Raw genomic sequence first — 26,759 nt, 5'->3', positions numbered from 1 at the left:
GATTACAGAGGTGAGAGGTTTGACTTAACAGAGACTGAGTAGATTGAGATTATATTAATTGGAATTCAGAAGAATGGATAGATATAAAATAATGAATGGAACGAATAAAATAGAAGTAGAGAGGATGTTTCCACTGGCAGGTGAAGCTAGGACAAGAGGGCATCACCACAAGGTTAGAGGCAGCAAATTTAGGAGTGAATTGAGAAGGAACGTCTTGACCTTGATGGAGTGCATTGCCCAGGGAAGCATTTGATGCTGGTTCAATGAACGTTTTTAAAGATAAGTTAGTTTTTTTTAAAAGAAATAATTAATTAAGGAACACGGTGAGAACGTGGGTAAATGGTTCTGCATCCACGAAATGATCAGCCATGATCTTATTGAATGGTAGAGCAGGCTCGAAGGGCAGGATGGCCTTCTCCTTTTCCTCGATCTTTTGTTCTTATGTTATGCATGCTTCCGTCACTCGTGACTTGGAGGGGCTGGTGTTTTTTTTTATTTCAAAAATATACTTTATTCATAAAATGATTTGATGGTCTGTACATTTGATCATGCCATACATATGTCCACATTTACAAACACAGATTCGAATTTATCCTTGTCATTTACAATCCTGTGCATTTTTCAATCTTGTACATATTTTTGGCTGAGGCATCAGCAGAGCCCAAAAAAACGTCCGCATGGGCCCCCTGTTCTTCTTTAGGCAGGCCGATCTTACACGGTGGTCTTTCCCCACCGCACCTTGGCGGCAGCTGCCCCAAGCTTCAGCGTGTCCCTCAACACGTAGTCTTGGACCTTGGACTGTGCCAGTCTGCAACACTCGGTCAGGGTCAACTCCTTCAGCTGGAAGATCAACAGGTTTCGGACCGCCCAGAGAGCGTCCTTCACTGAGTTGATGATCCTCTAGGCGCAGTTAATGTTCGTCTCGGTGTGAGTCCCGGGGAACAGGCTGTAGAGCACGGAGTCATGCGTCACGGCGCTGCTCGGGACGAACCTCGACAAGCACCACTGCATTCCTCTCCAGACTTCCTCTGCATAGGCACATTCCAGAAGGAGGTGTGTGACAGTCTCTTCCCCCCCGCAGCCACTTCGAGGACAGCGTGCGGTGCGGCAGAGAGTCCGCGCGTGCATAAAGGATCTCACAGGCAGAGCCCTTCTCACCGCCAGCCAAGCCACGTCTTGGTGCTTGTTGCAGGGGCTGGTGTTGGATTAGGAGGGACAAAATTAAAATTCACAGAACACCAGGTTATAGTCCAACAGGTTAATTTGGAAGCACTATGTTGCTGGTCCTTCATCAGGTGGTTGTGTGATTTTTAACTTTGTCCCTCACTCTTGTAACTGATAAACAGCAACAAAAGCCGTGTGCAAGCTCCAGCCAACAGTTGGTTTGTGGACAATGAAGAAGGTTATCTCAGAGTACAGTGGGATATTGATCAGATGGGCCAGTGGGCTGAGGAGTGGCAGATAGGATTTAATTTAGATAGATTAGGTTCGGACAGCTGGTTGTCATAGACAGGTTGGACCGAAGAAGTGATTGATGTCAGCGGCGGACCAATGGAAAGGCAGGGGCGGAGTTGGAGGACCTGGCGGGGCAGTTGGTCCTCCGACCAATCAGTGAATGAGGGCGGGACTAGACTATACCACGTGATTATCCTCGCGGTGGGCGCGGATGTACAGAGTGTGTGTGTGCGGAGAGCTGTCGGTAAGGAAAGAAATAAACAGCAGGAAGCGGGAGGGAAATGGTGTTGGTATGGTCTGAGAGGTTTTACAATCATTTGGTACACATCGGAAAATACAAATTTGAAACTTTACAGTTCCGTTTTTGCAGCAAACGGGAATATGTCTCGTTGAGTCATCTGCCCGAGTGAGCGCCGCCATCTTTATTGGGGGCAATGATTCACTGGACACGTGCGCGGCCGCCAGCTTTGTGGGGGGCAAAGTTCAGAGGGATGTATGTACAGCCTTCCCTGGTAAAAAGAGTCATAGGGCAGGATTTACACAGAGCACATTCAAACCCAGAGAAATTGACTTTTTTCTGGATTTGTTTCGTCATTCATTTAAATGATTTGGATGTGAATAGAGGCCGTATAGTTAGTAAGTTTGCAGGTGACACCAAAATTGGAGGTATTGTGGACAATGAAGGAGGTTATCTCCGACTACAGTGGGATATTGATCAGATGGGCCAATGGGCTGAGAAGTGGCAAAAAGGATTTAATTTAGGTTGATTAGGTTAGGATATCTGGTTGGCATAGGTTGGACCGAAAAAAGTCTATTTCTGTGCTCGACATCTTTGACTGTGGGATCATAAAAGTGAACTCTGCTCTGGTTCACCTCTGGGTTCTCTGATGTCCACTTGTTCAGTATCTAGCTTCCTCAGTCTCTCATGTTTGTATTTTTGCTCTGTATAGTATTTTACTATTACTTTCACAGCTGTTTTGTAAATGAATTGAAAAATGTAGAGCTGGAAAAACACAGCAGGCCAGGCAGCATCCGAGGAGCAGGCGTATCAACGTTTTGGGCATAAGCCCTTCTTCAGGAATGTAAATGAATTGTCCACTGCTGCCCGGCTCCTGACCATATGCTGTTCCATTATCAGGTTATTTTTTCCACAATATCTTTGACAGTCAAGAATTCTTTTTTCCAATAAGCGAGTGCATTTTCCTTCAATTTAACAGTCAAATTCTGCACCATTTTCATTCCCTGTAATTCATATTGCACTCCCTGAAACATCAACTGTGTATTTCTCCTTCCACAGAAACCGGTGATCAATGCCAAAGCCTTGTTGCCTGTGGAGAGGGTGATGTTTGACTGCCTTGTACTGCTGCAGTTTGTATGGTGAAGGTGCTCCCACAACGTGGTTGGGTAAGAGTCATTACAGATTATTCACTCAGCGATATTGAAGAGTAGAAGATATCTGTACAAATCATCATGGTTTTAATTTCACAAAAATATTATTGAGAAGTTTTGACATAAGGCTACAGCTGGAGAATATTGTGTCCAGTGACCAAAACGATTGCCAAATAAGCAGTTTTTCAAGAATGCCTTAAAGGAAGAAAGTAGATCTTAGAGAGTTAGAGTGGGGATTCCACACCATGTTCCCTTGGAATCTGTAGAAACAGTCACACAGGTGAACTCAAAAATAAACACATCATTGAGAGTCTGAACTAAAATGAGTTATTGAGATATGAAAGGGTGTGTGGTGCAGGGAGATAGGAATGATTACAGCCAGGAATTAATTCAAAGGTGCGAAAGTAAATTGTTGTTGCTTGCAAATGGGAGTCTTTTGATTGATCAGCAATGATCAGTTTTGGTACAAGTGAGCACATCGGCAGTAGAGTTTTCAATATTCTGGAGATTATAGGGAGGGTGAATGTGGGATGCTGGCCAGGAGTGGGTTTAGATAATGAAATCTAGATTAACAAAAGGAATGAATGAGAGTTTCAGCAAATGAGCCGAGACTGTGGTGAGGTCAGGTGATATCACTGAAGTTGAAATAGTGGTCTTGGAGGGGGTCTGGCCTCAGCCTCACCTCATTCAGCTGTTTATCAGTTTGTGAATCAAGTCTGTAACGAGCTCAGGAACTGAGTGGCCCTGGCAGAACCCAAACTGGGCATCGCTGAGCAGGTTATTGCTGAGCAGTTGCTTGACAGCAGTGTTGATGACACCTTCCATCACTTCACTGCTGAGCGAGTGTGGGCTGATGGAGGGGAATTGGCTGAGTTGGATCTGCCCTGTGTTTTTGTGTTGGAACATGCCTGAGCAATGTTCCACAAAGTCAGTAGGTGCCAATGTTGGAGCAGTACTTGCCTTGGTGGGCAGCAATTTCTGGAGCACAGCCAACAGTATTATTGCCAGAATATTGGCAGGGCCCATACCTTTACACTGCTTATCCATTTCTTGATCTGATTGGAAATGAGTTTTCAACCAAGTCGATTCATATCTGTGATGTCAGGGACCAATGGAGAAGGCTCATCCACTTGGCACTGCTGGCTGAAAATCGCTGCTAATGCTGTCCTCTTATCTGTTGCATGAATGTGTGAGACCCCTCCATCTGTAAGGGTGGGGATATCTGTGATGCTTCCTCCAGTGAGTTGTTTAATTGTCCATCACTATTCTTGACTTGGTGTGGCAGAACTGCAGAACTCCGATCTCATCTGTTGGTTATGGGATCACTTAGTTCTATTTGGTGTTGCTTGTGCTGTTTGGCATGCAGGTTTGGTCGCTGCACCAGGTTGGCACCTCATTTTTAGGTATGCCTTGTACTGCTCCTGGCATGCCCTCCTGCATTCACCATTGAACCAGGGTTGGTTCCCCAGGCTTGATGTTAATGGTTGAGTGGTGGATATCAGGCCATGAGATTTCAGATTGGGCTGGAGTACAGTTCTGCTGTTGTTGGCCCGCAGTGAGGCAGAAGTTGCAGGGTCAAGCGGGCTGATTTTGTGGTTGTATTTGCTAGTGCATTGGTAGATGTAATGTGGTCCATCCAGTTTCATTCCTTTGTTGAGACTGTGTAGTGATTAATACAATAAGTGACTTGATGGGCCACTGTCGGGTTTCTTTCCCTCAAGGACATTGTCAATGGTAGAAAAACATCCCCAATGGTTCCATGGCAAACAGTAGATTCTTCATTCCAGTTATCCTTTTCTTGACTTCAGAGCCAACCTCTACCGATTTTGGGATTCAAACCTGAACTTCAGTTGTATATTTTAATATTCTTGATAAATGATAAATACGACAGGTTTGTTCACTTATTTTTAGAATCACTATCACAGGTTTTGTTTATTGTTTTGGACATAAAAACACTGTCCATTATCCTGTCTCCTCCATCCTCCCCTCCAACAACAAGAGTGAGGAGCACATGGAGTTTCTCTGTCAATAACATTGAGATAATCCGATCAGCTGCCTCTGCTTCTTCACTCCCTCTCCACTCGCCCACCAAGCCAAACTGCCTCACAAGGGTGCTCCTCATTTTAGTCCTAAACTTGCATTTCCTCGAGTCCTTTGTAAAGCCTTATTAGAGGTCATCTTGACCATTTACCCTAGTGTAGCTAAATCATGGACATTCCAAATCTCTGTCTAATCCTCCTGCTTGTGACCACCCCACACCCCCCGCACCCCCACCTTGCAATTCACAGATATTGTTCCATGATCTGTCTGTCTGTCTTTTTTGGTTAGGTCCTTCTCTCCCATTCTGCTAAATCCTAATATTTGGCGTCACCATCATTGGAAAATCCTGCTCCGTCTCCACTCTCCCTTTCCTTTCTGAATTCATTGTATTTGGTGTCCCTCCAGGATCTATCCTTGGTCCGTCCTGTTTCTCACCTACATACTGCCAGGAGATAACATCGCCCAAAAGCACTGTTAGGTTTCACATGTACACTGACAATGTCCAGCTCTCCCTCCCCATCATCCCTCTCCATTACTCCACTGTTACTCAGTTATCAAACTGCTTACCACGCTTCGATTAGCTGCAATTCACTCCAATGAAACACTGTAATTGTTAAACCCATTGCCTTCAGTTGTTATTCCAAATTCATTTCCCTTACTGCTGTGTCCCTCCCTCTCACTGGGAGGTGGCTGAGGCAGAACTACATTCTTCACAATATTGTTTTCATATCTGACCCCAAGGTGACCTTCTGATCAGACATCTATACAATCACAAACATCAGGAATTCCAATCTCTTAAACGTTGCTTATCTCCTTCTCACCCCAGCTCCATTGCTACTGAAACCCTAACCTGTGTCGGTGTTGCCTTTAACTTGACAAATCTGAAACAGAGCCCTTGATTCCGCGACTGATCCAGAATCTGGTTCAAGACTCACCTGTAATGGGACACATCCTCTCCATATTTACCCTGTCAAACCTCGACAGAATCCTGTATGTTTCAGAGATCAGCTCTCAAAGTCCAGTGAGTAGATTCCCAACTTGTTCAGCCTTTATTTACAGGATAATCCCTTCAAAAAGGATCTTCTCTCAAATGCCTCCAATAAACTGCTCTGTTTCGTTAACTAAAGCGACCAAATCTGTTCATGTTACTCCAGTTGTGTTCTCACTCGCCATTTGTTTAGTTGCCCTAAGGTATATACTCCAAACTCTTATATTGAAAACTCTTTGAAATAAGGGACAGTATTCCATTCCCTTTCCTGATTCCACGTTGTAACTGTGTGCTAGCTTTGTGTTTCCTGTTCATTCCCCCCCCTCCCCCCCCCCCCCCCCCCCGTCCCATTCTGGTGCAGCTTTCTACAGTTTATCCCAAGTTATGCTCCATTTGCCAACTTGTTGCACACTTTTCCTGTGAATATCTCTCTGTAAACTGTTTATAATCCTCTTGGAACATTCCTGTTATGCCTTTTCTAGATTTTCCCCCTCATTATTTGAAACATTTACTGGGAGCACTGGGCAGTGGGAATCATGCTCAGTTGCTATGTTTTCAGGGATACTCTGTTTAATGACTGGGAGGAGCTTGCTGCCCCTTGGTGAGCATGGAGACAACTTGCCCATCAAGGTGCATGGGCCTTTCACACCCCATGTCTTATTGTGGAGGCACAGCGGCAGCACAGAAGAAAGAAAAGGAAGCAAATCCTGCTCTCCATATCTGACTGAATCTTGGATCATTCTGTCTCATGTTCAGTCACATGAAGTCCCAAGGTGGAAACTCATAGAAACCCACACAGATTTGCCCCTGAATTGCCTGCTGACCTCCACCAGGGGTAATGTGTACAGTCAGGACGGCATGGTGGCACAGTGGTTAGCACTCCTGCCTCACAGCGCCAGAGACTCAGGTACAATTCCCGCCTCAGGTGACTGACTCTGTGGAGTTTGCACATTCTCCCCGTGTCTGTGTGGTTTCCTCTGGGTGCTCTGGTTTCCTCCCACAGTCCAAAGATGTGCAGGTCAGGTGAATTGGCCATGCTAAATTGCCCATATTGTTAGGTAAAGGGGTAAATGTAGGGGAATGGGTGGGTTGTGCGTCAGTGTGGACTTGTTGGGCTGAAAGGCCTGTTTCCACACTGTAAGTAATCTAATCATCCTATGCCAGGAGGAGGGGATTGTATAAGTTTCAAACTTGAACTGACAGTGACGGATTTTACAAACTTGTATTACAGGTGTACATTCAGATGGTCATCTCAGTCATTGTAACGCCAAACTCTGACAGAATTACTCAATACTTCAGGACCTGGATATTCATATTGTGTGAGGGTATTGTGTTCCAGATCAATACCATTTGCTGAATAAAAGTTCTCCTTTGAATCAAACCATCCTCTCAATAGATCTTCCCAAATCTTCAACATGTGTCCTGTAATCCTTGTATAATGAGCTGACGCGTGTAAGGTTTATTATTATAATGTGTAACTTTTGTAAACCGCTCTGTCACAGCTCCCCACAATTTCCTTTGCTACAAGGATAATACTCTGTTTTTCCAAACCGCTGATTCCCCAATGTCTGTTTGCTCTCTATAAGGTACACATCAGGATTGTGTTGGAACATTCTCCACTTGCCTGCATCAGTGCACCCCCCCCCCCCCCCCCGCGCAACAATATTAAAGAAATTGAACATCCTCCATGATAAAGCACTGTACCTGAGTGTTTTCCCATCCACCACCTTCAGCATTCTCTCTCCCCACCCTCGAGGGACAGTGGCATCTCTGTGTGAAAGATCAAGTCAGCATTGTCCTCCCAGACCATAGGACTGCTCTCTCATTAGAGAGATGTCGGTGGTGGTTAACCTGAAGGTTACCACAGCGCAAGAAAGGGGATAGGTTGAAAAGGAGAGTCCATTAATTGTGGATGGTTATTCTTGATGTGTATTAGCAACACACATGTCACATGAGTAATTAATGTTAAAAAAGCCCCACAAATTCTCCAACTAAAATCCCCCATTCCTTGAACTATCCTGGTAACTCTCCTGTGCTCCCTCTCAGGGACCCTGCCATCCTTCCCAATGTGTGGGCGATCTGTGGTTCGCACAGACCCAGCTGCTCTGTGTTCCTGTGGGTGATATCATAGAGCAAAAGTCCCACTAAACCTCACTGTCTGGAAGTGAGTGAGAGACAGAAATCCCGATGGCATTTCAGATATATTTAGGAACATACTTGCAAGGCCAAGGCTGACAGGTCTATGGGCTCAGTGCTGGAAAATGGGATTAAAATAGTGAGCTGGGAGGTTTCTTTACAGCATAAACCCAATGGACCACAAAAACGTTTTCTGTCATGTCGACCACAGATGCATAATATAGGAATATGACAAGCCACAATAGAAACCAGGTCAGAGAAGGTGATATTAGAATACATGATTGATTAATGTTTTTTTTTTGGAGGAAAATGTGACAGAGGTTAAGCGGGACATTGTGGAGCTCAGGGTTCAGGAATCTGAAATAAAAATGGGTTATCCTGAAGGTTGGAATTAAAGAAAGGCACATCGCAGAGATTTGAGAGGGTGGACAAGATTAAAGATAGGGAGGGTGTTGAGACTGGAGGAGATTTGAGATTGGAAGATGTTGCATTGATTGAGATGTTTTTGATACCAGAGATCGTGATAGTTCTGAGGCTAGAGAGGAATTATAGAGATAAGGATGAGTTGTTCCCTTTCCCAACCCGACCTCTTTACTGATAATGATTGTTTCTCTGTCATCATCTGCCATTGCCTCCATAGGCCTGCTGCAATGAGAGTACGCAGATAGTAAGTTCCCGTTAAGGCCAAGGCTGGGAGGCGTCGATAATGCTGCGTGATCTGAGAAATTGAAGCTCTGATCAAGAAAATGAAGAAAGGATAAGGCAGGTACAGACCATGTGGTTTGAGTGAGTCCCTAGAGGACTATAAGGGCAGTAGGAGTATACTCGCAGGAAACCAGGATGCAGAAAAGAGGACATGAGATAGCTTTGGGAAATAGGTTTAAGGAAAAACCAAAGAGAATCTACAAATACACTAAAGACAAAAGAATAAGGAGGCAGAGAATAGCGAACCTCAAAGATCAACAAGACTGTCTATGGAACAGCAGGAGGTGGGAGAGATTCTAAGTATTTCATGTCAGATTTTACTGAAAGGGGATATGAAAGTTAGAGAAGTTGGAGAAATAAATAGTGATAACTTGGCAAGTGTACATGTTACAGGGGATGAGGTACTGGATGACTTAAAATGCATAAAGGTAGATTAATCCCTGGAATCTGATCAGGTGTATCCCAGAACTTTGTGGGTAATTAGAAAAGCTTTTGCTGGGCCCCTCGCTGCGATACTTGTATCATCAAACACCACAAGTGAGGTGCTGGAAGACTGGCGCCATTATTTGAGAGATGTGGTAAGGAAAAGCCAGGGAACTATAAACAGGTGAGCCTGAAGTCAGTGGCAGAGAAGTTGTTGGAAGGGATTCTCAGGGACAGGATTTACATGTCATTGGAAAGGCAAGAAATAATTAGGGAGAGTCAGCATGGCTCTGTGCATTGAAATCAGTAACTTGGACTTGAGAAAGACAGAGTTTCACATAACACACTGGTTAGCAGGTTCAGTACCATAGAATTCTGGCGGAACTAGCTGTTTGGATACGGAATTGGCTGGAAGGTCAAAGAGTCATAGATGGACAGCACAGAAACAGAGACCCGTCAGTCCAACCAGTACATGCTGATCAGATATCCCAATGTAATCTAGTCCCCACTGTCAGCACCCGGCCCATATCCTTCCTATTCATATACACATGAAGATGCCTTTTAAATGTTGCAATCGTAATGGCCTCCACCACTTTCTCTGACAGCTCATTCCAGACACGTACCACCCTCTGTGTGAAAACGTTCTCTCTCAAGTCTCTTTAAAGTCTTTCCCCTCGTACCATAAACCTATGCCCTCTCGTGCTGGGATCCCCCATGCCAGGGAAAAGACTTTGTCTATTTATCCTATCCATGCACCTCATGTTTTGATATGCATCGATAAGATCACCTCTCAGCCTCCGACGCTGCAGGGAAAACAGCCCCAATCTATTCAACCTCTATTCAACCCCCAGCCGAGCTCAAATCCTCCAATCCTGGCAACATTCTTGTAAATCTTTCCTGAACCCTTTCAAGTTTCACAAAATCCTTCCAATAGGAGGGTGACCAGATTTGTACGCAACGTTCCAAAAGTGGCCGAACCAATATCCTGTATAGCCACAACATGACCTCACCTCCTGTACTGTATACTTTGTCCGATTAAAGGAAAGCATACCAAATGCCACCTTCACTATCCTATCTACCTGCACTCCAAGGTCTCTTTATTCAGTAACACTCCTCAGGACCTTATCATTAAGTGTATACGTCTTGCTAAGATTTGCTTTCCCAAAATACCACTCCTCAGCCCATTCACCCATCTGATCAAGATCCCATTGTACTCTGAGGTAACCTTTTTCACTGTCCACTACACCTCCAGTTTTGGTGTCATCTCACTAACTAAACCTCCTATGTTCACATCCAAGTCATTGATATAAATTATGAAAGGTAGTGGATCCAACACTGAACCTTGTAACACTCCACTCGTCACAGGCCTCCAGTCTGAAAAGCGACCCTCCATCACCACCCTCTGTCTTCTGTCTTTGAGCCAGTTCTGTATCCAAATGGTTAGATCTCCCTGTATTCCATGAGCTCTAACCTCACTGAGCAGTCAGTGTCATAGTGGAGGGTACTTTTTGGACTGGAAGCCTGTGATGAGCAATATGCTGTTAGATTGGGTGCTGGGTCCACTGCTTTTTGCCATTTATATAAATGATTTCTATGTGAATATAGGAGCTATGGTTAGTAGGTTTACAATAGACACCAAAATTGGAGGTGCAGTGGACAGCAAGGTTACCAGAAAGTACAATGAGACTCCGATCAAATGGGCTGAGGAGTGGCAGATTCAGTTTAATTTAGATATATGTGAGGTTCTGCATTTTGGAAAAGCAAATCAAGGCAGGACTTCTACACTTAATGGGAAGGCCCTGGGGAGTGTTGCTGAAATAAGAGATCTTGGAGTGCAGGTTCATAGTTCCTTCAAAGTGGAACCATAGATCGGCAGGGTAGTGAAGTAAATGTTTGGTGTAATTGCCTTTACTGGTCAGTGCATTGAGTACAGGTGTTGTGACGTCATTTTGCGGCTGTACGGGACATTCATTCAGCCACTTCTGGAATTCTGCTTTCATTCCTGGTCTCCCTGCTATTGGAATGATATTGTGAAACTTGAAAGGATTCAGAAAAGATGCAAAGATGTTGCCAGGGTTGAGGGATTGAGCTTATAGGGAGAGGCTGAATAGACTGAGGCTGTTCTCACTGGAGAATCGGATGCTGAGAGGTGACAATAGAGGTTGATAAAATCGTTAGGGGCATGGATAGTGTAAACAGCCAGGGTCTTATTCCTGTTTAGGTGAGTCCAAAACCAGAAAGCACAGGAGTGAGGGAAAAGATTGAAAAGGGATATTAGGGGCAAAGTTTCAAGCTGAACGTGGCACGTGTATGGAATGAGCTGCCAGAGAAAGTGTGGAGGCTGGTACAGTTACAACATTTAAAAGCCATCTCACTGGATATGTGATTGGGAAAGGTTTCGAAGTCTATGGGCCAAGGGCTGGCATGTGGGACGAGATTAATTTAGGATATCTGGTCAGCATGGACAAGTTGGACTGAAGGGTCTGTTTCTGTGCTGTACATCTCTCTGGCACTAATAACTTAAAATTAAGATAGGTTTCTCTTTTATGGAGAGTTAGCAGAAGGTCTGACAATTCTCCTTGGAGCTGAGAAGGTTAAGCAGTGATTTCGACCAGGAGTTGATTTGTTTCCAGGATATTTCATTTACAGAGAGACAGAGTGAGAAATTTTTAACGTCACAATTTTTAGTAACTATTTTCAGGTAACTGGCAAATAATGCAGAGGAAAAATGTGAAGATTATTTTACTCACTAAGTTCTGAGCATCTGGAATAGTTTAAAAGACAGCTGGATGCAGATACAGTAGTTATTGTCAAAACAAATTGGAAATGTAACTTTTTTAAGGAAGGATTTGGAGGGCTATGTCCAAATGGGAGGTGAGTTGGGATAGACTGGCACCATCTCCAGAGGGAGAGAGTACAGCCCCAATGGGCTGAATAGCCTCCAGTCCCTGTGTTCTGTGATACTGACCCATTCACTGTGAATGATGAAGCCCATCACAGGGCAGAGCCGTTGAGATGTACAGCATGAAAATAAACCCTTTGGTTAAACTGGTCCATGCTGACCAGATATCCCAACCTAATCTAGACCCATTTGCCAACACTTGGCACATATCACTCTACACCCTTCCTATTCATATACCCATCCAAATGCCAAATGGTTTAATTGTACCAACATCGTCCACTTCCTGACAGAAGATTCCATACACGCACCAACCTCAGTGGGGAAAAAAAATTGCCCCTCAGATCCATTTTAAATTCTTCCCCTCTCACCTTAAACCTATGCCCCCTCATTCTGTACTCCCCGACCCCAGGGAAATGACCTTGTCTATTTATCCTACCCAGGCCCCTCATGGTTTTATAAACCTCTATGAGGTCACCCCTCAGCCTCTGATGCACCTGGGAGGATCCCACCACTCAGGTCACAATGGGGCCTGGCTGATTGACATAGCTTCAGACCAATAGGAGAGTTGGCATGATCCTCCAGCCAATGGGAGTGAATGAGGGGTGGGTCCAGCAGGCCAACACCTGACCATCAGCTTTGCAGGCGCAGTGTCACTGTGAGGGGGGACAGAATGTGAAGGAGTGGGAGAGACAGCAGATACTGGGAGAGAGATGGAGTTAGTGTGGACTGGGAAGGTTGATTAAACACTGTTTCAGTCTGTTGGACCTGAATTAGATACTCCGGGTAAATTAGAACCAAAAGAACTGCGGATGCTGTAAATCACACACAACAACCAGAAGGTACTGGAAAAGCTCAGCAGATCTGGCAGCATCTGTGAAAAGAAATCAGTTCGCATTTTCGATCGTGACACTTCCTCAGGAACTGACGTTACTGAGAAAAAAAAAGTCTGTTTTTATGCAGAAGGTTGGGGTTAAGGAGTAAATGATAAGTGGGGATAGAGTCCAAAGAGAGAGATAGGAGCAGTTGGACAAAGGAGTGAATAATGATCGGACGGGGGGGAGGGTGAATAGCTGTTTATGGGGACTGTTAGTGACTAACCATAGGTAGTGTGTACTGGAAGGCTATGCAACAACAAGGCCTGGTATGTGGGGTAGGGGGCAAAGACACAAGGACGTGGGAGAGTTCAGGACCTAAAATTATTGAATTTGATGTTGAAGCCAGAGGGTTGCAGGGTCCCCAAGTGGAAGATGAGGTGTCGTTCTTCCAGCTTGTGTTAAAGTGTGCTGCTGGAAAAGCACAGCAGGTCAGGCAGCATCCAAGGAGCAGGAGAATTGACGTATTGGGAATGTCAGCACTTCATCAGAAATGTGGGTGGTGGAATACGGCTGAGAGATAAATAGGGAGGGGTGTTTGGGGTTGGGGAAAGCGAGCTCGGAGGCAATAGGTGGTTGTAGATGGAGGGTCGTGGTGAGAGGGTGGAATGGATAATTGGGAAGGAAGATGGGCAGGTGGGACTGTTCAAGAGACCAGTGCCGAGTTGGAGGGTTGAATCTGAGATAAGTTGGGGGAGGGGGAGATGAGGAAACCTTGATGTCATGTGTTTGAAAGTTCCCAAAGTGGAAGATGAGGTGTTCTTCCTCCAGGTGTCGGGTGGCTCGGATTTGGGGATGGAGGACTTGCATGTCCTTGTCAGCGTGGTGGTGGATGGGGTGGGGGGTAGGCGAAATGGTCGATCACAGGGCGGTGGGGTTGGTTGGTGCATGTGTCCCAGAAATGTTCCCTGAAATATTCCAAAATTTGGCATCCTGAGAGTAAGGGACACAATAGGTGAGGTGTTTGGGTGGGCAGGGAAATCTCTGCTGGATGTGGGAGGATCCAGTGGTGCCTTGGATGGAGTTAAAGGGAAGGTGTGGGCACAGGTTTTCCACCTCTTGCAGTGGCAAGCGAAGGTGCTTTGGGTGGAGGGTGGGTTGGTGGGGACCGTGGATCTAACGTGGAAGTCACAGAAGGTATGGTCTCTGTGGAATGCTGAAAGGGGTGGGGAGGGGAAATATATCTCAGGGGGTTGGATCTGATGGTGGAAATAGCAGAGGATGATGCATTGTATCTGGGTGGAAGGTGAGGATGGTGGGATTCCATCTTTGTTGCATTTGGAGGGGTGGGGTTCAAGGGCAGTGGTGTGGGAAGTGGAGGAGATACACTGGAGGGCATTGTTAACCATATGTGAGGGGAAATTGCAGTCCTTGAAATAGGAAGCCATTTGGTATGTTCTGAAGTGTTCTTCCAGCTTGCATCAAGCTTCACTGGAACACTGCAGTAAGCATGAGACAGAGATGTTGGACAGGGAACAGTCTTGTGTGTTAATGAGCAGGCAACTGGAAGCTCAGGGTCTTTTTTTGCAGGCACAATGTAGATCATCAGCCACCATTTCCATCACCGCCACTGAGATGCTGGAAGGTTCCTGTCTCCTCCATTAACAGCTTTACAACTTCCCACTCCTTTATCTTTCCAAATGTTCCTGTCTCTCTTTGGGCTCTGTCCCCACCTATTATTTACTCTTTAACCCCTATCTCCTGTAGCCCAAAGATCTGTAGGTTCGGTGAATTGGCCCAGCTAAGGTTCCTGTAGTGTTCAGGGATGTGTATTAGTTCGGGGGAAATAGAGAGTAATAGAATAGGAGAATGGGTCTGGGTGGGATAAACTTCGGAGGGTGGGTGTGGAATTGTTGGGCCAAAGGGCCTGTTTCCTGAAGGGATTCTAATTTTCCCAGCTGTCATCTGTTCTGAGGAAGGGTCACTGGACCCGTGATAACCCATGGTGTGTGCAGGAGGAGGAAAGGGGAGAGTGGCAGCAGAAACCAGATGAAATTTATCCGTGTAGACTGGGAGGGTTTATTTACACTCTGCAAGTCGTTAGTCTGAATTAGAAACTCTTGGTCCCACGTTTGCAGCAAAGGGGAAGATGGCTTGGGCCTCAGGTAGTGAGAAGTCCTGGGTTATAGCCGCCATCGTTATTTGGGGCAAGGTACAGCAAGGAGCATGCACGTGTCCTCTTCCTGGGTGGGGGCGGGGTGATTTGAAGAGGAGCATTTACACATCAAACACATACCGAGAGAAGTGTTTGTCTTCACTATTCATCTTGCACTGACTGTGAGCTTTGTTTTGTGAATTCATTTTATAGGATATTAATTGAGAATAATTGAGACTGGGATCTCAAAAAAACAAGGTTCTACAGTCAGCGGAGTCCTCAGGATCTGAATATCATTGGCATTTAACTGTGGAATGAGAAAGGTTTGTCTGTTCTGTCTGTGGGAAAATATCTTCAATATTTTTGTCAAGCCAAAAGCAGAAAGATGTTCAAGTTCATGGTTGGATCACCCTTGGGCTGTGTGTTCAATCCTTGGCCCTGCAGCTGTGGAAGGAGGTATTGGCGTGAGAGAGAGCACAGATTTAACCAAATTCCACCTCGTCTTTTTGCAGGAACTGTCAGATTTAGTCTCAATCATCCACTTTATAATGTTAATCTGTAAACACCCTACTTCTAATTCTCTGCAAATTTCTCGTGGAATCAAATTCCAGCACCATTTCAGGTGGAACGTTCCAGATTCTGACAACTGTCTGTTCATTCAGAAACTGCTGAAGTCCATTTTGACTCTGGGGTTACAAAGGGCTGAATTGAAAGATGCAATGCTGGTCTGAGCTCCCATTGAGATGCATTGGAACAGTACAGGAGGCTGAGGGCAGTGTAGGTGTGAGCAGACAATGAAAATGACAGGGCTGCACTGTGAGGGCTGCTTGGCTCAATGAGAGTGTTCTGGAGTTGGGTGTAAATAGTGAGGTGAGACAGGGAGAAGGTGAAGCTGAAACTCCGTTTTAGTTCAGGCCTTTCAGAAATTCACAGTCCCAATGGGAATAGCCAATTTGTCAGTGATACCTGTGGAGTATTTAAGTTTTTAAAGTATGACATATCAGCTTAAGTAAAGATATTTTTTGTTATTATAATGGACATGTTTGAAGTGAAGGAAGGTTACTCACTCATTTAAATTCTCTTAATGGGAGTAACTAGATGAATGTCGAGAGACGTTATGACAGGAGCCCTCAGACCCGTGGTGTGTTCCTCTTGCACAATGTGGGAAATAAGGGCAGCTTCCAGTGTCCCTGACGGCTATTTGTGCAGGAAGGGTTCCCATCTGCAGCTACTGGGAAACTGCCTTTCAGAGCTGGAGCTGAAAGTGGACTCACTGTGGAGCATCTGCAATACTGAGAATGTTATGGACAGCACGTTTAGTGAGTTAGTCACACTGCAGGTGAGGGTTACACAGGCAGAAAGGGAATGGGTGAACATCAGATCAAGTAAAAGGCTCAGGAAGTGAGTACAGGAGTCCCCTGTTGTTATCCCCTTCTCATACAGATACTGTATACCACTTGGGATTCTGTAAGGGCAGGAATGGGTGGGGTGGCTTCTCGGGAAATCAGCATCAGCCAGGTTCATGACACCACAGAGAGCTCTGCTGATCAGAACAAGAGGACTGAGAGTGGCAGGGCTATAGTGACAGGGGATTCAATAATCAGGGGTACAGCCAGGCACTTCTGTGCCCACAGACAAGGATCCAGGATGGGATGTAATCTCCCTGGTGCCAAGATCCATGATATCATGGAGTGGCTGCAGGACATTCTGCAGCTGGAGGGTAAACAGTCCATGGTCGTGCAACACACAGATACCAAGGACATTGCTAAACAGAGGGCTGAGGGCCTGAAAGATGGACATAGGGAGAGCAGAGATGCATTAAAATGTAGCTCCTGAAATGTAATAATGTCAGACTTACTTCCAGTGCCATGTGCTAATGAGAGCAGGAATGAGAAGGTAGATCTGCTGGATGTGTGACTGGGGAAATGGTGTACCGCAGAAGGGTTATGATTCTTCAGGCACTGGGACTGTTTCTGGGTGGGACCTGTACCAGCCTGACCGGTTACCCCTGGGCAGAGCTGAGACAAATCTGGTGGGGGATTTTGCCAGTTCGATTGGTGAGTTTGTAACTAGACTGGCAGGGAGATGGGAACGAAAGTGTAGGCTTATATGGGTCAGATTCAGGACAGGGAATGGGAGGTAGAATATTAGTGATGTAGTTAGCGGCTCAGAAAGCCAAAGGAAAGGAGGATTAAACGAAGATTGAGTCCCTCTTCATCCATCAGTCCTGACATCCCAGGAAGGTGAGTCAACAAAATCTGGAGCTGTTTACATGTCTATGACTCTGTGCTTCAGCAAAATGGGGGAAATCTGCAATAAAAACAAAGTGCTGGAGATCCTCAGCAAATCTGTCAGCATCTGAAATGGTGACAGATGCAGGAAACATTGCAGCCTTGAAGAAGTGTTTAGATGATCACACCAAGCAGGACAATATCGATTACACGCTGAGTGCCAGAACGTGGGACTAGCATAAATAGGTGCTTGATGACCAGCATGAATACGATGGGGCTGGAAAGTTGACGTTTCAGTCAGGGCTATTTATCAAGACTGACAAAGGGTCCTGACCCAAAACATCAACCTTCCTGCTCCTCTGATGTTGCCTGACCTGCACCTCCCCAGGTCCATATTGTACAGACTCTGACTTCCAGCATCTGCAGTCCTTAACTATCTTCACATCCCAGGACTCATCTGGTTAACCTCCTTTACACTCTCTCAATAAGCAGGAGAGCCTTCCTTGGAAAAGGGGAACAAAGGTGTATACAGTACTCCAGGTGTGGTCTCACCAAGGCTCTTCCAGAAAGGGATCCCTGTCCCCATCTTCTCCATAATGGTCATCAAGCGCACGTGCCTGGTGTGATCATCTAAACACTTCTTCAAGGCTGCAATGTTTCCTGCATCTGTTACCATTTCAGATGCTGCCAGACCTGCTGAGGATCTCCAGCACTTTCTGTTTTCTCTGTTATAGAGTACTGAAAGGGGGGATTTGCAGTTGAGAAATTCAAATTGAACTTCATGTTACTGGATCCATGCCGATCTGAATATCATTGACCTTTTCATCTGGATGGAAAGGTGGTGTATTCTGTCCGTGGGTGAATATTTCAAATGTCTGAGTGACTGGAAAAAGTACTGAGACAGCGAAGTCCATGTAAGTGTGGGGACTATGGAGAGAGATTTCATTGGTTTTTGAAAGTCTAAACAATCATGGCACATTTCCCTGGAACAGGTAAGCCACAGATTGGTTTTGTATGAGGACAATTAGCCATGAAACCAAAAAGACAAAAGGATTCCTGCATCATGGAAAAAGCTATGAAAATGGGATTGTTGTAATGGAGTGAATTATCGATCATTGATTGTAATCCATTGGCGTTGTCACATCGGTTCCAGCGCCGTGGGGAAACACGGGAAATTTGATGAGTGCAGTGTAGGTTTCAGTTATTCAACTGGAAAGGTGAAGAAGAAATTTACAAGGATGATGCCAGGTCTCAGGGGTCTGAGTTACAGGGAGAGGTTGGACAAGTGAGGACACTTTTATTTAGCAGAGGAAACTGCGGGGGAATATTTTATAGAAGTGTATAAGACCATGAGAGGCATGGGTAAGGTGAATGCACTCGGTCTTTTTCACAGGGACTCAAGGATTGGAGGGCATCAGGTTAAAGGTAGAGGAGAAAGAATACAAGAGAACCTGAGGGGCAACTGTTCTACACAAAGATGGTATGTATATGGAATGAGCTGCCAGTGGAAGTGGTTGAGGTGGGTATATTAACAACATGTAAAAGACATTTGGACAAATACATGGATAGGAAAGTTTCAGAAGCAGATGGGCCAAGTGCAGGGAAATGGGGTTAGTGTGGATGGACAATCTGATTGGCATGGGCCAGTTTGTGCCAAAGGGCCTGTCTCTGCTGCAGGACGTTACAACTCTAAGTGCATTTTCTCATTTTCCCCCTAACTCTGTTGGTATCCTGGGATGTATTCCATCAGGGCAATGAGACTTGTTTATCTTTAGCTCCATTAGCTTGCCCAGCTCTCACTCTTTCGTGATAATGGTTGTTTCTTGGTCTTCACATTCCTCAGTCTCCTTATCAATTACTGGCATGCTCTTCGTGTTCTCCACTGTGAAGACTGACTGCTGTGTGCTCATATTCCTGAACCCTGCTGGATAGGAATAACTGGGCACAGAACTCTGAGAGGTCTTCTTTGAGTCTTTATTGATGAGACATGGCAGTTACATGGATAGTGTACATGCAAAACACCTCCAGGCAGCATCAGGTAACTCCCCGCCTGTCCGATATATGGCTCCCCTTCTTATACCTTTTGTGGTTTGTAACTTTGAATACAGACTCTCAATATTATCTCCATGGCAACGGCAGTTCAAAAGTCTAGTTCAGTTCAGGACTCTGTGGTTAAACCACACAGCCCTCCCCCACGCCCCCGTGGCTCCCTCAAGTACCTGACAGGTGCTTCAGTTTCAGTGGGGTATCTCTCAGGATTCTGATGTGCAGGTGCCGGGGTTGGGGTGGGGTGGACAAAGTTAAAAACCACACAACACCAGGTTATAGTCCAACAGGATTATTGGAAGTACAAGCTTTTGGGGTGTGCTGTGATTTTTAACTTGATCAGGATTATCTCTATGGTAACAGTTACGTGCTTCAACAATTACAGAGGCCATATGTTCCCCACAAAATAGGTTCCCCTCTAGCAGGGTAAACTGCTATTCTGTCCCTGGGGAGAGCTACTCATCACTTTTTATCCCCAATTCCATCACACTTTCTGTTGAGCTTGGAAGTTTTTCCAATCTCCGAATTTATCCTTGGTCTTTGCCAATTTGTATGCCTTCGACTTCAATTTCATAGACTCCCTTATTTCCTTAGACATGGCAGATTACTCCTTTTCCTGGTCCTTCCTTTTCACTGATATATATTTTTGCTGAGAAATTTGAAAAATTACTTTGATATTCCTCCACTGTCTGAGAACTGTCCCACAGTAAAGTCTTTGCTTCCAGTCTGCATTAGCCAACTCCTGCCTCACCCTATTGTAGTCTCCTTTGTTTAAGCACAGTATCTTGGGATTGGATTATATCTTCCCGCTTTCCATCTGTGTTCTAAATTCAACCAGATTAATGACAAGTCTTATCAGATTACGAGGGGAGGCGATGTTTCCTGGGTGTTTTGGTTTCATTGTCAGTGACCTTGGCTTTGTAAAAAAGTACAGGATAGATATTCACAGCAGAGTATTCTGGACGGTGTGAATGTACTACACAGTCTAAAACCATAAATCACTGTCACCCCTCAGTTTAAAATTGCAAAATCATTATCTCCTACACGCTTCCTCACTACCTATGTTTGGAACGCTAATCCACCTGACTATCCTGCTGTTTCTGAAAATCTCCTTTGGTGAAGGTGGTGAGTTTTTGATTCATCTTTCTGGTTATTACCGTATGAAGATAAGCCCTGGGCACAGGAGAGGCAATGCAGCCCTTCGAACCAGCTCCACCATTTAATATGGTGATGATTGAGCTCACCTCGGTCTCAGCTGGATTTTCCCACCTGCTCTCTCTCACACTTCAACTCATTGCAAATTCAGCATCTGTATCTCTTCATTAAATTGGCTCATTGTCCTGGCATCCACCGCATTTTGAATAGGAAATTCCACAGATTCACAACACATTGAGATAAGTACATTCTTCCTCATGAGAATAGAATAGAATCCCTATAGTGCAGAAACAGGGTATTCATCCATCGAGTCCACACCAACCCTATGATGAGCATCCCATTCAGACCCACCCATTCCCTGTAACCCTACATTTCCCGTGGCTAATTGCCTAACCAGCACATGCATGGACCCTGTGAGCAATTTGGCCTGACCAATCCACCTAACCTGCACATCTTTGGACTGTGGGAGGAAACTGGAGCACCGAACAAAACCATGCAGACGTGGGGAGAATGTGTAAACTCCACACAGTTGCCTAACGCTGGATTCAAACCCGGGTCCCTGACGCTGTGAGGCAGCAGTGCTAGCCACTGAGCCACCTCTGCTTAAAATCTGCTGCCCCTTATTAACCTCCCCACCCCGCAATTGGCTGAATGTATATTCCTTACGTCAGAAATCGAGGTGTCTAAGCGGATGTCTCGGTAAATCCCAGTGACAGCCCATGTCCTGTATGTCTGAATAGATATCCGATACACAACACCCTCCAGCCCACACTTTCTCTCACTTTCCAGGGACAGGTCTCCAGAGGCATCATGGGGACTACAACTCCCACAGTCCCTGAGGCAGGGACCACATGTGTGTGGGGAAATATATGTATATTCTGTATATGTACAGAATGTGGGTGGGTTTTGGAGCATGTTCTTTGGGTTAACTAGTGGAAAGCATTTCACACTGATTGGCTGGAGAAGGGATGCATCTGCCTATAGTATTGATCAGTTGGGCGGGTGGGGCAAAGTATCACTACGCCCAGATGGGACCAAGTTCCATTCGCAACTTGTCATAACACTGGGAATTGACCAATGGGAAACAAGGAAGAATCTGACCCATTCTCCCAGTCTGAAGGTTCCTCTTCTGTCCAGGATCTGCCACCTCCCTTTCTGTTTTATTTTGTTTCATTCTGCTGTTGTATTATTGACTTGCAGCAACTGAAGGGAAAGGAAGTGAACCCAGAAAGGGTGCAGACTAACCAGGGATGGGAAGTGGTGCCGTGGATCTGTTTATCAGTTACTCCATGAGAATGTGGAGGGTGTACATTAGGGGCAGTAGAGTCAGAATGGTGGGAGAGAGTAAGTGGGCTGGAGGGTTGCAGCTTTGGGGGAAGAAAGGGGAAATAGATATTCCAGAGAAACTAGAATTGTCTGTTCTGAATTTCTAATCTGTACATAATCCTTTATACAGGGTGCTAGATAGTGAAGATTTGCAGACTGAAATCTCAAAATCATGTGCAGATTGTGATTATGTTAAACAACATTTGAAGAACCAAAGATGGAGAATCACTCGGCCAAAATCCTGTAACACTCTCTCTCCCAGCATTGTCGGTCTATCTGCGCCAAATGGACTGTGAATGGTTCAAGACAGCAGAGGTTCCCATCTTCTGAAGGGTAACTAGAGATGGGGAATAAATGCTGACTGAGCCAGTGATGCCCATATCCTGGAAACGGTTTCTATCTCTAGTTGCTGAAACCCAGTTGATGTTACTGCAGGATGATGAGGGATGCTGAGTGTATCCTCCAGGAGGCAGCACCATCACATTACCCCCGCCTACACCCACACAGCAACGTCATTGGAACAAAAGGCAGTGAAGCCAAAGGAGGACTTAGATATCGTTCTTCGAGGTAAAGTCATGAAAGGGGATTGGAACAGAGCAGGAACAGGAGACTGAGCAGGATGGTCAGCTGTTTCCCATTGAATGGTGGAGCAGGATTGAAAGGCTGAATGGTCTCCTCCTGCTGCTATCTCCCAGGTATGTATATAGTCATGGAGCCCGGGTAGGAAGGAGTGGGCAGGGATTCTCCAGGAGATTGCACTTCCACAACAGTTTTCAGTGAGGGATAGTTTGATGGATTTTATTTAACATTTATCTTTAACACAAGCTTTGTAAATTTTGGTTTTAAAACATTGTAAGAGCTTTTTGCACCGCAAGCAAAATTAAAGAAAATAAATTGAACTGTTTGAATATAACAGTTTTAAAGCTTTCAACCTCCTGTAAAACAAAATCCTGTCTATTCCCAGACGCCATCACTTTCCAGCTCCTCAAACTCCAGGGAAATATTCCCTCCCTGTCTGAACCTTTGGTTTGATTTAACAGCTTTTCAGTTCTCGTTCTATGAGCTGTAAAGCGTTCTTTTTCCTCATTTTTCCGATCCAGAAATGTTATCACAGCAACCTTCCCACCATCAAAATCATCATTACACCATTTTGGTTGGTTAACCTATAATCACCAGCAGTGCAAAAGTGAGGACCGCAGATGCTGGAAACCAGAGCCTAGATTAGAGGGGTGCTGGAAAAGGGCTTTTGCCAAAACGTTGATTTTCCAGCTCCTCGGATCCTGCCTGACCTGCTGTGCTTTTCCAGCACCACTCTAATCTAGACATATCATCACCAGCAGTAAACCATTTGTGTAACCAATAGAATATTTCCTAACAAAGCCTATTACGGGTCAAGCAAACCATTACAAGTGACAGAGTGAGAAGGGACTAAATCAAAGTAGAGTTGTGGGGAGGGGGCAGCGGTGGAGATAAAGCATTATATCCCCTGCGGTGCCCACCTCTATCTAAAGGCATCGAGAGCATTGATCCACACTACATGCTCCTTCTCCAAGGACACCCTGCTGTGTAGCCTTAGAATAAAATCATAGAATAAAATCCCTACAGTGTGGGAGGAGAGCATTGGCCCATCAGACCCCACCGACCATCCAAAGAACATCACGCCCAGAGCACTCCATCACTGTAACACTGCATTTCCCACGGCTGATCCACCTTGTCTGCACAATCCTGGATCCTGTGAACAATTTAGCACGACTGATCCACCTAACCTGCACATCTTTGGGCTGTGGGAGGAAACCAGAGCACCTGAAGGGGACCCACACTATCATGGAGAGAATGTGGGAACTCCACACGGGCCGTTGGACAAGGCTGAACTCCAACCTTGTACCTGGTGCTGTGAAGCAGCCGTGCTATAATACCAATTTAAATCAAAACAGATGATCCCTGCTCATTGTCACAGTGCTGTTTGTGGAGACTTACTGCCCAGAGAGACATCCTGAGGTTCAGAAAGTGGCAATGTAAGTTCAGTCACCTCCAGCCCAGTTAATGTGGTTAACAACAACATCAATACTCCAACAGTGTCATCATGTACAAGGTCCACTCCTGACTCTGATGGACAGTAACATCAGAATCAGAGTCCTGCAGTCCACATGGAGCAGGGTGATGACCACTTCCCTGTGTGCACTCACTGGGCTCTCAATCGTGTTGAAGACGCAGCAAATCCCTTGTCACACAGAGGGGTGAACAGCTCCTACCCAGTGTGAACCCGCTGGAGTCTCGGGGGGTGGATGAATCACTGAGTCTGTATCCCCTGGGATCCACAATCCCCGTTTATTTCCTTCTTCCACTTTCATTCGGGCTATTGAACTCTCGGTTTCAATCCTTTCTCCTGTCATGCTCTTCAACATGTCCATGTGGGTGGGCTAGAGGCAGCTGGGATTTAATGAAGGGAAGTGGGGATTAGGCGGAAACACGAGGAGAGGTGACAGCAAAGACAGTTCTCATTGTAACGGCAGAGTTTCTCCGTGACACAGTGAGTGGTGAGGCACCTGAGATTGTGGGGGGAGGCAGATTCAATCAGGGATTTGGTAAGACACTCAGACAATGACCTGTCCATCTGATTGTTAACTCAGATAGATAGATAGAAAGATGCACATTTAGATAGCAGCTTTGATGATCTAGTGCAATGAAACATGCTTCCAACCCAATGACTTCAACCACAAATCTCTGAAAACACAAACACAAAGCTTTCTACTTGTACCAGGCTGTCTCTGAGCCTCCTCTTTTCTTGAGAAAAGCGTTTTGAGCTGTTCAGCCTTTTCTGGTGATTATAACCGCTATGTTCCTGTAGGATTTGTGACTGAACCTTTACTTTCCTGTTCCTTGTGAGTGATGAAAGGAGCAGAAACAGTTCCTGACCTGTGAGGGGTTTTGGTTGGAGTATTTATATTTACAAATCCATTCCCACCCTCACATACAGTGTGAAATTGATGTAAAACTGAAGGGAAGGAGTGAGTGAGCACCCACAGAATCATATGTGTGAGTTGAATGAACCTGGCATGAGGAAAATGGGACAACACTCACAACTAGTTAGAATCACAGAATCTAGTGGGTGCAGAAAGAGTCTATTCTGCCCATCGTGTCTGCAATGACCTGCTCACCCACCGTACCCCCATAACCCCACATTAACCATGGCTAGCCCAACCCACCTAAATTGCACACTGCGACCATGTTAGCATAGCCAATCCAGTAACGTTACACATCTGTGGGAGGGTCACAAATTACATCCAAATGCTCGGAATTGTGGATGAAGGTTCACAAATACTTGACTCTGACACAAATGCTCTGCTTTTCAAAATAAAATCAGGGGGAAACTGCAACCGGAAAGATTTCTGATTATCTCAGGAGGAAGAGAATTCAAAACTCATGCCATTGACCCAGGGGGCGCAGTGATAGTTACAGAGGTCTAGGAACCATCAGAAATGTAACAGGTTGTGAGCAAGGTGGGGGTGAGACAAGGACATAAAGACACTCTGTCACACGGCCGAAGGCAAGAGAGATTAAACAGCAGAAATGGTCGACCCCCCCCCCCCCCCCCAAGGTCACGGGGGATAGAATTAGGGCTGGGAAAGAAACAAGGTGTGCAGCTGTCAAAGAAATATGTTAAAAACAGATTATAAAAGCATAGAGGGCAGAGTACAGTCTGAAATTGTTGCTCTCAATGGTGAGTACAAAAAGCTGTAAAGCCTGGGGTGTTTACAGCCAACACATACTCAGGATTGGCCAAATGGGCTCGAACTGTGCTGTAACTTTCTGATAACTTTTTTTTTCTGACATTTGTCGTTAAAGTCTGATGACGCTCGTAACTTTTCAAATTGGACTGGAGTTTAATATTCTGGAGACGTGTCAAATAAATCACATTGATCACATTCTGCAGATCTTAGTCCATTACCCTGCATGTTCCAGCATTTCAGTGACATCCATGTCCTGCTGGTGGGATGGGACGTACAGGGATGGTGACGATGGTGTCTAGGTCATTGTAAGCTATGATTCTGTGCGTATGATTGTGTCAGCTTGTTGCTTGACTAGTCTGCATTGCAGTTCACCCAATAAGATGTTAGTAGGGTGAGACACTACAGTTGGAACTCCTCTTCTCGCCAGTTCCTTTCTTTTCTCCTTTTAAAAAAATTCCTTTCTCTCTTACTCTCCACTTTGCAGACTCTGACACAAGTGTCAACATTGACTCATGACATTTTTTTTAAAAGAACATGTCTCTACAAGAAAACCAATGGAGGAAAATATATTATTCTTGCATCAACTGCATTTTTAAACAAAAACAATCCTGTTCAATAAACACTCTCATTTTTTCCCTTCAATTCTATCAAGTGAGCTATTTGATCCCTCAGTTTACCGATCTTAATAAATATCCAATCAATTTCAGAGCAACATGCTTACAAAGTATTGAACCAATGTATCTGTTTAGGTTTTAGCATTAGTTATTAAGTCATTGCCATTACAATAATTGCATAATAATTGGTTTGGGTAATAAGTATACTGAGGTTCACAATTTAATTTATTGACTGTTTGAAAAATGGTACAGTATATCATTTTTTCAGGATTCTAACAGAAATTATTAAAGAATTTGCATGACAATAATTATTATATGGTTTAGTTTATCTTGCTAACAACTACAGTGAAGTTTATATTTGAATTTAATCCAATCTTCCCTCATACCTATAAAGTAATATAAAAATCCATTTTATTTCCAATCAACACACCTACAAAAGAATCCATTATTTCTGATGCAACACACTGTTAAAAATATGACTTTTGCTCATTTGAATGATCTGTGTAATCCTAGCCTTATAAATTTAGAAAAACCTAATTACTTTTCCCTGCAACAATTCCTGTTTATTTTTGCATATAGCACAGTCAAATAGCAAGATGAAATTTATCATTATTCTTAAGTATGCTAATACAATTTTGAAAATCTATATGT

The 26,759-nt window shown here is 44.9% G+C and overlaps 1 long non-coding RNA gene across 1 annotated transcript; it reads left to right on the top strand.

Moving 5' to 3' along the window:
- Positions 1 to 1,649: 1,649 nt before the first annotated feature.
- On the top strand, positions 1,650 to 22,629 carry LOC140458928 (uncharacterized). The gene is made up of 3 exons (XR_011953772.1): positions 1,650 to 1,699; positions 2,753 to 2,859; positions 21,894 to 22,629. It is a non-coding gene; the product is annotated as an uncharacterized lncRNA (long non-coding RNA).
- Positions 22,630 to 26,759: the final 4,130 nt, after the last annotated feature.

This window comes from Chiloscyllium punctatum, chromosome 34, assembly GCF_047496795.1.
Source record: "Chiloscyllium punctatum isolate Juve2018m chromosome 34, sChiPun1.3, whole genome shotgun sequence".
Lineage (NCBI taxonomy): Eukaryota > Metazoa > Chordata > Chondrichthyes > Orectolobiformes > Hemiscylliidae > Chiloscyllium > Chiloscyllium punctatum.
Note: the sequence above shows the minus strand (reverse complement) of the source record. Positions and strands in the feature narration are given on the sequence as shown.